Genomic DNA, 12,101 nt, shown 5'->3' with positions numbered 1-12,101 from the left:
TAAAAATGAACCAGGCATGGATCCCACAGGACCTGTCCGTCCCTTGTCCAGATTAGACATTAACTACCTCCCCTTAACCATATATTATTGGACTCCAGGGCACTTCCTCATTCAATCCTATTTTTATTTTCATTTTACCATTATATTGCGAGGCTACCCAAAGTTGAATGAACCTCTCCTCTGTCTGGGTGCCGGGGCCTAAATATATGCCAATGGACTGTTCCAATGTTGGGTGACGTGAAGCCTGATTCTCTGCTATGACATGCAGACTAATTCTCTGCTGACATGACGACAGATTCTCTGTTACGGGACCTCTCCTCTGCCTGGGTGCTGGGCCTAAATATCTGACAATGGACTGTTGCAGTGGTGGCTGACGTGAAGCCTCATTCTCTGCTATGACATGCAGACTAATTCTCTGCTGACATGAAGCCAGATTGTCTGTTACGGGACCTCTCTCCTCTGCCTGGGTGCTGGGCCTAAATTTATGAAAATGGACTCTTACAGTGGTGGGTGACGTGAAGCCTGATTCTCTGCTATGATATGAAGACTGATTCTCTGCTGACATGAAGCCAGATTGTCTGTTACGGGACCTCTCTCCTCTGCCTGGGTGCTGGGCCTAAATTTATGACAATGGACTGTTGCAGTGGTGGCTGACGTGAAGCCTGATTCTCTGCTATGACATGCAGACTGATTCTCTGCTGACATGAAGCCAGATCCTCTGTTACGGGACCTCTCTCCTCTGCCTGGGTGCTGGGCCTAAATTTATGAAAATGGACTGTTGCAGTGGTAGGTGACGTGAAGCCTGATTCACTGCTATGATATGAAGACTGATTCTCTGCTGACATGAAGCCAGATCCTCTGTTACGGGACCTCTCTCCTCTGCCTGGGTGCTGGGCCTAAATTTATGAAAATGGACTGTTGCAGTGGTGGGTGACGTGAAGCCTGATTCTCTGCTATGACATGAAGACTGATTCTCTGCTGACATGAAGCCAGATCCTCTATTACGGGACCTCTCTCCTCTGCCTGGGTGCTGGGCCTAAATTTATGAAAATGGACTGTTGCAGTGGTGGGTGACGTGAAGCCTGATTCTCTGCTATGATATGAAGACTGATTCTCTGCTGACATGAAGCCAGATCCTCTGTTACGGGACCTCTCTCCTCTGCCTGGGTGCTGGGCCTAAATATCTGACAATGGACTGTTGCATTGGTGGCTGACGTGAAGCCTGATTCTCTGCTATGACATGCAGACTAATTCGCTGCTGACATGAAGCCAGATTGTCTGTTACGGGACCTCTCTCCTCTGCCTGGGTGCTGGGCCTAAATTTATGAAAATGGACTCTTACAGTGGTGGGTGACGTGAAGCCTGATTCTCTGCTATGGCATGAAGACTGATTCTCTGCTGATATGAAGCCAGATTGTCTGTTACGGGACCTCTCTCCTCTGCCTGGGTGCTGGGCCTAAATTTATGAAAATGGACTGTTGCAGTGGTGGGTGACGTGAAGCCTGATTCTCTGCTATGACATGAAGACTGATTCTCTGCTGACATGAAGCCAGATTGTCTGTTACGGGACCTCTCTCCTCTGCCTGGGTGCTGGGCCTAAATTTATGAAAATGGACTCTTACAGTGGTGGGTGACGTGAAGCCTGATTCTCTGCTATGACATGAAGACTGATTTTCTGCTGACATGAAGCCAGATTGTCTGTTACGGGACCTCTCTCCTCTGCCTGGGTACTGGGCCTAATTATATGCCAATGGACTGTTGCAGTGGTGGCTGACGTGAAGCCTCATTCTCTGCTATGACATGCAGACTAATTCTCTGCTGACATGAAGCCAGACTGTCTGTTACGGGACCTCTCTCCTCTGCCTGGGTGCTGGGCCTAAATTTATGAAAATGGACTCTTACAGTGGTGGGTGACGTGAAGCCTGATTCTCTGCTATGACATGCAGACTGATTCTCTGCTGACATGAAGCCAGATCCTCGGTTACGGGACCTCTCTCCTCTGCCTGGGTGCTGGGCCTAAATTTATGAAAATGGACTGTTGCAGTGGTGGGTGACGTGAAGCCTGATTCACTGCTATGATATGAAGACTGATTCTCTGCTGACATGAAGCCAGATCCTCTGTTACGGGACCTCTCTCCTCTGCCTGGGTGCTGGGCCTAAATTTATGAAAATGGACTGTTGCAGTGGTGGGTGACGTGAAGCCTGATTCTCTGCTATGATATGAAGACTGATTCTCTGCTGACATGAATCCAGATCCTCTGTTACGGGACCTCTCTCCTTTGCCTGGGTGCTGGGCCTAAATATCTGACAATGGACTGTTGCATTGGTGGCTGACGTGAATCCTGATTCTCTGCTATGACATGCAGACTAATTCTCTGCTGACATGAAGCCAGATTGTCTGTTACGGGACCTCTCTCCTCTGCCTGGGTGCTGGGCCTAAATTTATGAAAATGGACTGTTGCAGTGGTGGATGACGTGAAGCCTGATTCTCTGCTATGACATGAAGACTGATTCTCTGCTGACATGAAGCCAGATTGTCTGTTACGGGACCTCTCTCCTCTGCCTGGGTGCTGGGCCTAAATTTATGAAAATGGACTGTTGCAGTGGTGGGTGACGTGAAGCCTGATTCTCTGCTATGACATGAAGACTGATTCTCTGCTGACATGAAGCCAGATTGTCTGTTACGGGACCTCTCTCCTCTGCCTGGGTGCTGGGCCTAAATTTATGAAAATGGACTCTTACAGTGGTGGGTGACGTGAAGCCTGATTCTCTGCTATGACATGAAGACTTATTCTCTGCTGACATGAAGCCAGATTGTCTGTTACGGGACCTCTCTCCTCTGCCTGGGTGCTGGGCCTAATTATATGCCAATGGACTGTTGCAGTGGTGGCTGACGTGAAGCCTCATTCTCTGCTATGACATGCAGACTAATTCTCTGCTGACATGAAGCCAGATTGTCTGTTACGGGACCTCTCTCCTCTGCCTGGGTGCTGGGCCTAAATTTATGAAAATGGACTCTTACAGTGGTGGGTGACGTGAAGCCTGATTCTCTGCTATGACATGAAGACTGATTCTCTGCTGACATGAAGCCAGATCCTCTGTTACGGGACCTCTCTCCTCTGCCTGGGTGCTGGGCCTAAATATATGCCAATGGACTGTTGCAGTGGTGGCTGACGTGAAGCCTCATTCTCTGCTATGACATGCAGACTAATTCTCTGCTGACATGAAGCCAGATTGTCTGTTACGGGACCTCTCTCCTCTGCCTGGGTGCTGGGCCTAAATTTATGAAAATGGACTCTTACAGTGGTGGGTGACGTGAAGCCTGATTCTCTGCTATGACATGAAGACTGATTCTCTGCTGACATGAAGCCAGATTGTCTGTTACGGGACCTCTCTCCTCTGCCTGGGTGCCGGGGCCTAAATATCTGAGAATGGACTGTTCCAGTGGTGGGTGACGGGAAGCCAGATTCTCTGCTATGGGACCTCTCTCCAATTGATTTTGGTTAATTTTTATTTATTTAATTTTTATTTTAATTCATTTCCCTATCCACATTTGTTTGCAGGGGATTTACCTACACGTTGCTGCCTTTTGCAGCCCTCTAGCCCTTTCCTGGGCTGTTTTACAGCCGTTTTAGTGCCGAAAAGTTCGGGTCCCCATTGACTTCAATGGGGTTCGGGTTCGGGACGAAGTTCGGATCGGGTTCGGACCCCGAACATTTTCGGGATGTTCGGCCGAACTTCTCGAACCCGAACATCCAGGTGTTCGCTCAACTCTACCCCGGAGTACTACTAGCCTGTGACAGAGCTGGGTTATCACCGACTGAGCACCAGTCTGTCATATGCGAGTATAAATTACATTTTGAGCAGGCTGGTGCTTTGAGACCGGCAAAGTGTCTACAGAATAGCTCTGAATCGATATTAGACCAATAAACCATATGTTTGAATTGAGCCGCTGCAGCTTTTGCTGAGAAAGAACGGTGATAGTCATAAAAAGCTGACCCACCATACTTATACGCCAAATCCACCACCTTGAACATATACAGGTCTAACTCCTCCCTGCGCTGATGATTACCTGAACAAACAACATCCCTATACAAGCTGAAAGCTAAGACAAACTCTGGGATGCTGAGTTTCCTGTTCAACCGCACGTCTTTGGATTTGAGAACCACCGAAACCTCACCCTGACTATGGTTTTGTTTTCCGGTGTCTCATGTGCTGCTATTAGCAAGAATGCTAAATTAACATCCTTGCCATCAATTATTTAATAGAAAGAGAGAATCCAGCTTTTTGTGGAGTAAAAAATAGTTCTTTATTGGCTCATCGTATAAAATCCACCAAAATCACAGGAAAAAGGTGTACAGTAACATGTTTCGGGCTACAGAATCCAGCCCTTCATCAAGACATAACACACATATTAAAACCATTCCTTTTTGTTGTAGGACAAGGTCCAACCCCCTCTAATCAGCACAGTGTCTGCACCTGGAGCCTGGAATGGGAACCATTCAGCGGTCCAGGGGAGGAGATCCAGCATCACAGGGGTTTGGCCGAACTTCGGAAAAAAGTTTGAGTTTGGGACCCGAACTCGAGCCGAACCCCATTAAAGTCAATGGGGACCCAAACCTTTTGAACACTAAAATGGCTGTAAAAATTTCATGGAAAGGGCTAGAGGGCTGCAAATGGCATGAAAATGTGGTTAAGAGCATGTCAAGTCCATATGGAGGAGTTTGAGGAGGCGGTGGATGAGGAGGTAGCCTACACTGCTTTTTTTTTTTATTAGGGTACACCCCAAAACATTGGGAAATATAACCCTCCAGTCATGCTAAACACACATTTATACAATATATTGGCTGCAGGGCAGGCCAGCACCTCCAAGGCGTAAAGGGCAAGCTCAGGCCATGTGTCCAATTTGGAGACCCAGAAGTTGCTGGAGCTGACCCCTGTCAGTTAGTTTGTGTAGGCGTTTGCATACTTACTGCCCCACCCACCATGTCGCACGTCCCCGTGATGTTCACGATCCAATTTGATATCTGCTCTATCAACTTTCGATGTTCTTTTATGCGCCTACCATGGTGATTACGGGTGGCGGGGAATCAGGGTTCCAGGCCAGAGAGGGAACGTGAGAAAAAGAGACCAAATTTAAGGGAGATAAAATTATTGAAAAAATTTGGGATCAAGAAGAAATGTGGGAAAAGTTATTGAGGCACAAATATGGGACAAATTAGAAAAGCCCAAATGTGAGCCAAAAGAGTCAAGCGGAATTGTGGGAAAAGCTATTGAGGCGCAAATGTTGGCCAAAAGAGTATAGCGGAAATGTGGGACAAAGTATTGTAGCTTAAATGAGGTACAACTTGCTTAAGTTTAAGCATTGAATCAAAGGAGGTGGCGTGCATCAATTAAACAAGCATTTCAGAAATGTTATTCCCTGTCACCTATGCAGAACAGGGATTTATTCACATCTAAAATTGTATAATTAGATAAATATGTACTCTGCACACCTTGGATCCAGTGTGGGTGCCTGTGAGAGTGGTTTAGACAGTATAAGTTAAATCCACGGCACTCCGAAAGTTTTTTGCAAAATAAAATTTCACATTTTAATTCTTCAGTCTACAGAATATCATTAATGTACATCCAGTGCAATTCATTTACATATAGTAAGTATTATGCCATATCATAATTCCCGAACGTTTTGGTCTGTGCGACCTTCTTCAGCGGGGTCTGTAGGCAGGGTGAAGAGGCAGGCGCTGGATGACATGACTAAGAATTAAAATGTGAAATTTTATTTTGCAAAAAACTTTCGGAGTGCCGTGGATTTAACTTATAAAATTGTATAATGTCAATCCAAGAATATAACAGAAAATTTCAGAAATGAATTAACCTGTCTACTTGGTAGAGCAGGGGTCTATTGACAGAAAACAATTGTTTATTGTCACCCGAAAATGTAAAATAAAAATTATTGAAATTTATTAAGCTGTCAACTAGGTAGAGGAGGGTTATATTAAACCCAAAAATTGGTGAATTTGACCCTAAAATGTAACTAACAAATGTTATATTTTTATTTTTTTTACAGGTCTAATAGGTATATCAGTGGTACATCACACCAAAAAATTGCTGAATTTCCCTATAAAATGTAATTGCCATTTTATTTATTTTTTACCGGTCTACTAGGTATAGCAGTGGTACATCACACCCAAAAATTAGTGAATTTCACCATAAAATGTAAGAGACAATTTTTTTTTATTGTTTAACCCGTCTACAAGGTATAGCAGTGGTACTATACACCAAAATAATTGTGAATTTCACCCGAAAATGTTAATGATCATTTATTTTATTTTATTTTATTAACCTGTCTACTAGGTATAGCAGTGGCACTTCACACCCAAACATTTTTACATTTCAACTGCAAATGTAACTGACAAATATATTTTGTCTGTTAACCGGCCTACTAGGTATAGCAGTGGCACTATACGCCCAAAAATTGTTGAATTTCACCCGAAAATGTAAATGACAAAGTAGTGAAATGATATTAAATAAAAACGTACCAAAAAATTGCACACTGACTAATACAGATGTTGTAGATTGCCCAAAAAGTATTTTTTTTGCTAACAGAATATGAAAACTGTATATATTAAACTTGAATTATCTTGCAGATCTGGAAAATGCTGTTTTTTTGAAGAAAAAAAAGTGTTTTTTCAAAGCCCAGAAAATGATGGGTGTATATCTACCTTAAATTGCACACTGACTAATACAGATGTTGTAGTTTGCCCCCAAAAAATTGTGATTTGCAATGTCCCAAAAGCTCAGATGCAGTGCTGGTGCACTGAGCATGCATAAAATGGCCTCCGCCGCCGCCACCCACCTAACTATCAGAATTCTAAAAGTTTGTATTTTTGGGTTAATGAACTTAGGGCAGGGTAAAACGATAGTGCCCTGCACCCACACAACTATTTGTCTGTAGATTGCTGAGTTAGATTCTCTCCTATTCTCTCCCTGAAATCACAATTCTGCAGCATCCTCTCCCTACACTTGTAACAGCAGAATGACGTGCAGCGCTACGTGACTCAAGCTTACATAGAGCCTGGGTCACATGCTGCTCTGGCCAATTACAGCCATGCCATTAGTAGGCATGGCTGTGATGGCCTCTTGGGGCAAGTAGTATGACGCTCATTGATTGGCTGCTGTGCTGCCTTTCAAAAAGCGCCAAGGAAGCGGCGAACACCGAATCCGAACCCAAACTTTTACTGAAATGTTCGGGTTCGGGGGTTCCAAATTCCCATGCGCAGGAACTTATAACATCCAAAAGTTCCGGATGTTATAAGTTCCTGTGCATGGGTAGATAAAAATCGGACTAGAAACTTCAAAGTTCTTGCGCATGCCCTTTCTAGTAGCTACAATAAAATATTTCTAAGACTACACACATGCGCATAGAACATGTTAACTTAAATGTTCAAGTTCTAGCGCATTTCCGTTGCAGGAGCAATACCTCCAAAAAAGACCCCAACGCATGCGTAGGTGAACATCTGATCGCCTAAATGTTAAAGTTTTAGCACATGCCCACAGGTAACTTGGAAATAGGAAAACTCAGAGTTTAATGAAGAGCGCAAGCGCACAGTCACCTATCGGATTGGTGTTGTAAAGTGACATCATGACAAGAGACGGAGCTGTGATTTGGCCTAAGGGACGAGCGCAATATGAATGTCGACATCCTCATAGGTTAAGATGTATTATGACCCACCCTGTGAGTATAAAGCACATCCCACACCAAAACTTCGTGTTATCTGTAGCTCCATTCCCCTGAAGACACCACCTTGAGCGGTGAAACATGTCGGGGGAGCTGCATCTCACAACATTTTAAAGATTATGGCAGGGATAGTTTGAGCTGTAGCACCGCGATCTGCAGATGCAGTGCGTACCAGCTCATATGACAGGGGTAGTATTGATATAGTTAGCAGTAATCGACATAGAATACAACATATCCTTGGATAGGATCAATCACTTCAAATAGTGATGAGTACAGTATACAGGTTGATCTGCTTACTGAGTGAGTGATAGTTTAAATAGTCTTGATGGTTTGGTGCCAGAAGACACCAGTAGACAATTGAGATTATAACTCAACGCCAGGTGGCAAGTTTAACAAATCAATCAGTCATCACATTAGACTACTATATACCACTCATAGAAGGATATAATTATATCCCCCACTCTGATAGTATATGGTGACAGAGTGTCACATACTCCTACCTCCTGTCAAATATCCCTCAATATGTATTTTTAAAGCTCTCAACAAAGTCCTTTTATGTTTTGTTTTTTGTGTATGTGAATAAGAAATAAAAGTTATGTTTTAATAAAAAGACCACAAACAGGAATTTATAGTCTTATGACTATTGAACTATATCTATTGACCTCCTGGGTCCAGTGGGTTATTCTGAAATATCAATCAATGAGATGAGATTGGAGGTGTTGGTTACAGCTGCACTGCCCTATAAAAAACACACACCAGTTCTGGGTTTGCTTTTCACAAGAAGCATTGCCTGATGTGAATGATGCCTCACACAAAAGAGCTCTCAGAAGACCTACTATTAAGAATTATTGACTTGCGTAAGACAAATTGTCTATAAATGGAGAAAGTTCAGCACTGCTTCAACTCTCCCTAGGAGTGGCTGTCCAGTAAAGATGACTGCAAGAGCACAGCACAGACTGCTCAATGAGGTGAAGAAGAATCCTAGAGTGTCAGCTAAAGACTTACAAAAGTCTCTGGCATATGCTAACATCCCTGTTAGCGAATCTACGATACGTAAAACACTTAACAAGAATGGATTTCATGGGAGCATACCAGAGAGCAAGCCACTGCTGTCCCAAAAAAAAAAATTGCTGCATGTTTACAGTTTGCACACGAGTACCTGGATGTTCCACAGCAGTACTGGCAAAATATTCTGTGGACAGATGAAACCAAAGTTGAGTTGTTTGGAATAAACACACAACACTATGTGTGGAGAGGCACAGCACACCAACATCAAAACCTCATCCCTACTGTGAAATATGGTGGTGGGGGCATCATGGTTTGGGGCCGCTTTGCTACATCAGGGCCTGGACGGATTGCCATCATCAAAGGAAAAATGTATTCACAAGTTTATCAAGACATTTTGCAGGAGAACTTAAGGCCATTTGTCCAACAGCTGTAGTTCAACAGAAGATGGGTGTTGCAACAGAACAATGACCCAAAGCATAGAAGTAAATCAACAACAGAATGGCTTAAACAGAAGAAAATATGCCTTCTGGAGTGGCCCAGTCAGAGTCCTGACCTCAACCCGATTGAGATGCTATGGCATGACCTCAAGAAAGTGATTCACACCAGACATTCTAAGAATATGGCTGAACTGAAACAGTTCTGTAAAGAGGAATAGTCAAGAATTACTCCTGACCGTTGTGCACATCTGATCCGCAACTACAGTTATTGCTGCCAAAGGAGGTTCAACCAGTTATTAAATCCAAGGGTTAACATACTTTTTCCACCTGCACTGTGAATGTTTACATGGTGTGTTCAATAAAAACATGGTAACATTTAATACTTTGTGTGTTATTAGTTTAAGCAGACTGTGATTGTCTATTGTTGTCACTTAGATGAAGATCAGATCACATTTATGACCAATTTGTGCAGAAATCCATATAATTACAAAGGGTTCACATACTTTTTCTTGCAACTGTATGTAGTGCAGCGTGTGATGTATACATGTGTAATGTATAAGTGTGTGATGTATGCAGTGCAGTGTGTGATGTATACATGTGTGATGTGTGCAGTGTGTGATGTATACATGTGTGTGATGTATGCAGTGCAGTGTGTGATGTATCTGCAATGTGACAGGAAGATCTTTTGCCTGTGTGAGCTAGGAGATGATCATGTGACAGCGTTTGTATGCAAGATTAGGTTGTGCAGAGCAAGCACTGCAGTGCAGGGGGAGGGAAGGTCAGATTATTCACACCCACAAATATTCATGAGGGAGGGCTCAGTCGTTGTTGTTACACGCCACCACAGCTTTGCTGCAGCATGTAAACAAAGCATGAATAACAGAACTATGTAAAGGTGTAAGTATTTATTTATTTATTTATTTATTTTCTTCAAGAAATCAAGCTTAACTAATGTATATGGAAGTCCTGAGGAGTTTTATAATTTTATATATTTTTTCCATTACTCGGATAACCCCTTTAAAGGCTATGTGCACCTTTTGGAGGCAACTTTTTTATGATTGCATGTCACACATTTTTGCTAAAAAACTCAATTGGCCTTTATTAAAATTATGCAACTGTTCCATCACAAAGGGTTAACTGTTTTTCTAGTTGTATGACTGATACTTTCACTTCGACTTTGTACTGGTCATCTAATAAACCTTATGTCTAACGTACTGAGAGGTCATACACACTTATTTTAGCCACATTCTTATCAGTAAGATATAATACACTATAATTAGTATTTATAATATAATGGGAGTCCATAGACTCCTGATCTGACGGAAAGGCCAGAAAATTCAAAGGGGCCACTAGAGCATGTCAGCTCTATACAGAAAAAATACCAATTAAAAAAAAATATTTTATTATAAAAGAATATTATAAAAATATTTTTAGCTCAAAATAATAATAATAATATAATAATAATGATAATGCCCCCAAAGGTGTACAATAACCTTTAAGGCCCTATTGGCCTGTTTGGGGAGGATGAGCCAATCGATAATAAGCACATAATTCAGCACTCATTTCATCAGTTTATTACACAGGCTGATGAAAAGTGAATGAGGAAGAAATGATTGCTATCACAATTGTTCCTTGCCCACTCTGTTCTAATGATTATTGGCAGCACATCTAGTACAAAACATCTATGACACGGGGATGTGCTGCCGATAACTGCATCTTTCATTCTGAAAAAACAAATTTAATTATGCAACTCTTTCATAAAATTTGCATTTGTTCATTAGTTGAATCTACGATTATACAGAGCAATTATCAGGAGCTAGCATTTGGGTCCAAAAACTGCTCAATTTAAACAAATTTGAAGTGAGTTCAGCACAGCATCTTCTTAAAACATAATTATTTATTGGTCACTTTAAAAATCTATAAGGTGCATACATGACCAGCTATATGTTTCAGATGATCGCATGTCATCCTTCATCATGGCATGCGATTGTCGGAAATGCATGGCTGATCATGTATGCACCTTATGGACTTTTATAGTGACCAATAAAGACTGATGTTTTAAGAAGATGCTGTGCTGGCCCAACTTCAAATAGTATTTTACCATTCGGGAGGGCCTTTCTTGTGAACTGTCTTGGATTCCTGGAATCCGGACCGTTAATGGTGGAGTGGGACAACATTTCTTTCTCTTTCTTTTGGTGTCAATTTAATAGACCCTTTACTCTAGATTCAATTGTAAAATCCATCATGAGACAAAAAGAGCTAAAAACTGATTATCAACTTATCAGTAAGAAATCAGGTTACAGCTGCTGCCCATAAATATCTAAAGATAGGGGAATTGGAGCAGGGAGCAGCTACAGAGAGATAGAAAAGCAGTGGTGCCACATCTATCTTCTTTTTATTTTATGGGAGCAATGAGACACACATAACCCATGGAAAACAGTGCATGTATACATGGTGTCTTCGTTTATGGTGTACAAATTGTGGAGAAGGGGTGACCCATGGTAATCATAATAAACTTTTCATATGTCATAAATGCCCCAGATGTAAATAGTCCTCCAAGTTTTATTGTGACCTTGGAGATTATTTTGATCTGACAATGTTGACTACAGACCAAAACAGGTAATGCATCCCTGTTTAAAAGTCATGATCAATTACATACATCCTTGGCAGAAAAAGGTGATTTGATTTACTGATGGTACATTATGATGGAATTATTTTAATTCTTAAATATTTAGAGGGCAGCCATATTCTCATGGCCCCTGTTGACATTTTATTTTTATAGCAGTCATTAGCGTATAAGGTCCAAGTAACTTGTATGGGAGATAACTGTTGGCATGCTTTGCCATACTGTATAATAGTGGTGCTATCACTGAAATCCTGCTCTCTAATAGTAATGGCTGCCAACATGGCCCAGGCTG

At 42.2% G+C, this 12,101-nt stretch overlaps 1 protein-coding gene across 1 annotated transcript in view; it reads right to left on the bottom strand.

Moving 5' to 3' along the window:
* The window catches only part of TMEFF2 (transmembrane protein with EGF like and two follistatin like domains 2), a 1,197,396-nt gene that overhangs the window by 387,263 nt on the left and 798,032 nt on the right, over window positions 1-12,101 (bottom strand). The gene's annotated exons all lie outside the window — the stretch shown is intronic.

The sequence above is a fragment of the Bufo gargarizans genome, chromosome 8 (assembly GCF_014858855.1).
Source record: "Bufo gargarizans isolate SCDJY-AF-19 chromosome 8, ASM1485885v1, whole genome shotgun sequence".
Classification (NCBI taxonomy): domain Eukaryota; kingdom Metazoa; phylum Chordata; class Amphibia; order Anura; family Bufonidae; genus Bufo; species Bufo gargarizans.
The sequence above is the reverse complement of the archived record's forward strand: the minus strand, read 5'-3'. Positions and strand labels throughout refer to the sequence as shown.